Source organism: Danio rerio, chromosome 4, assembly GCF_049306965.1.
Source record: "Danio rerio strain Tuebingen ecotype United States chromosome 4, GRCz12tu, whole genome shotgun sequence".
Lineage (NCBI taxonomy): Eukaryota > Metazoa > Chordata > Actinopteri > Cypriniformes > Danionidae > Danio > Danio rerio.
Window position 1 is genome coordinate 3,772,300 of NC_133179.1, and position 2,846 is coordinate 3,775,145.

Genomic DNA, 2,846 nt, shown 5'->3' on the forward strand with positions numbered 1-2,846 from the left:
ATCTCCTCTTCATCCTCCCTACTTTCTTTTGCATGTTAAAAAAGATGTCTCCCAGTATTTGCATTGTCCCTCTAATTATTGTCTCTTTAATTATTGCTTTCATCTCTTCTTTACTGAATGGTATTTCCATAAGATTTTCCTGCCTTATTGCCTCCTTCGCCAGTAAATCAGCCATTTCATTCCCTTTAACTCCTTTATGAGCTGGAGCCCACATAAAAGTAATCACTTTATTAATCTTATTAAGTCTGTAAAGTACTTCACATATATCGATTATCAAGTCTTGTCTGCTTTGAGATGAAAATGACTGGATTGATATTAATATTAATCTGATATTAATCTTATATCTTGGCTTCATTTGTTCTACCCAATCTAATGCTGTCAGTATTGCTATAGTTGTATAAACTGCCAGATGATCTGATGTCCTCCTATTTTTTGATATACCTAAAGATGGGATAGTAAATGCATATGCTGTTTTTTTCCACGAGAGTCTTTAGATCCGTCTGTATAAATTGCTAATTAACTTTGATATAATGTTTGAATTCTTTCCTCTACTAACATTGCAATGTTTCCTGCCTCTTTACATGTTTGACAACTTTCTAGAAAATTCAGATCGACGCTTACTGAATAAAAAAACCATGGGGGTGTAATTGATATTGGGACTGTTGGGATGATTGTTTTCTGGATTAAATCTAATCCTGTTGCAACCTCTATAGAATTCCATGCAAAACATTTATTCCTTGTTTTTTCCTTCTCCCAGCATGGGTGGAGAACTTTACAGATGGGTTTCTATCCTTTTTATGTCCTTTTAGATTTGCCCAATAAGTCATCATAATTTTTTCACAAGACACATAGGGCCCTATCATAGGGAAAATTAAAATTAAGTGTTAAAATTAATTTAGTGGAAAATTAAAATGAACTTATATGCATTATGTCCCCAACCATAGTTTCAATAAGTAAATTAAACACTAGTTTTAATGCTTTATAGGTTGCACAATTAAATTGAAAATTTAATACACAAACTGAATGCAAGCCGAAACGGTAGCAAAATTATTATTTACATGACATTTATATGCAAAAATTAAAAAAACATTTAACTTACCATTTCTTACTAGCTCAGAATGCATTTATAAATGCAGTACAAATTTTGCAACAAACATCTCACAGTGTTGTGAGGAAAAATCCAAACGTGAGTCTAAATGTATTTAGGGCAATTTACAATTAAATAAATAATAAATAAATAAATAAATAAATAATCTGCTTGTACAATACACACATCAAAATGTTTGGGTTTTACATTTTTTTATTTTAATTTATTATTTAAAATATACATATAAATTTATTTTACTTTTGCCGCTTAGAAAGCATTAAAATATAACATTTGAAAATGATATTTTATTTTCATTTTGCATTAATTGAAATGCAGTCATACTGTACATTTCCGTTTAATACACTGCCTTATCGTTTCCAAAATAAATGTTGCTGCAAAGTTTAATGTCTGACAAGTGTTTTAACTCCTGAATAATTAAGTCTAGACTCTTTTAATCTCACATGTTCATGCCTGAGTAGGATGTATTGCTGTTTTTTATTTATTTTGCTCCAGGTAACTGTTTCAATAGCCAACTTTTTGAATAATCAATGTAAAAATTTACTTTACATAAGTTAATAAATATTAATAAATATTATTAATATACATATAAATATATAAATGATCTATTTACTCATCGATTGATCCATCAATCAGACTGCTTTTTCCTGACATGTTGCATGTAATGTATTATTGCACTACAGCGCCACCTGTTGGCAATAATGAAACTTTTACTTTCGTAATACGGGCTGCTTAAGAAACGAAACCAGAATATTTGTTATAAATCATATATATTCACACAAAATAATACAATTTTATGGCTGAATTCTAGAAAAACGTAACTCATAACCCTGTCAAACTCAATAACTATTATAACTTTTTAAAATAAGTATTTACACAACAAAAGAGTTTTAATTACTATTGCCTGTTCTTCTTATAATGACAATGTATTGAGTTGAGGGTTGAGTTTCTACCTTCTGTAAAACACAAAAGAAGATGCTTTGAAAAATGCTGAAAATTCGTATTCATTGACTTCGATTGTATTTGTTTTTCCTACAATGGAAGCTAATGGTTACAGGTTTTCAGCATTTTTCAAAATATCTTTCTTTTGTTTATAACTGGAAAAAAACTCACTAGAGGAATACAAAATAAACAGTAAATTTTCATTCATGGGTGAACTATTCCTTAAATAATCATGATAATAATATCCAATTATCATTAAGATATTTACTATTTAATAATACCACTACTACTATTAATTGTTATTATTATTAATATGACTATTATTATTACTATTATTATTATTACTATTTTTTATTAATATGACTATTATTATTATTATTATTATTATTATTATTATTATTATTATTATTAATATTATTATTAATATGATTATTATTATTATTATTATTATTATTACTACTACTACTATTGTTATTATTATTATTATTAATAATAATAATAATTTCCTAAGGGCATCTGCTGCGTAAAACATGTGCATAGTGTATAGTTGGCGGTTCATTCCATTGTGACGACCTTTGATAAATAAGAGACTAAGCAGAAGGAAAATGAGTGAATGAATAATACTTGGACGTGTTTGCTATTTTCAAAACAATAAATAATACACGTCGTGCACGTTTAAAGCCTGGTTTAACCTTTTGCCTTTCCGTCGCCTGCAGCCGAACGCAGCCGAACTGAGCCGAGCTCCGCCGAACTCTACCGAAGGTGTCGTCATATGTTTCTCTCGCTCGCTCGTCTCGCT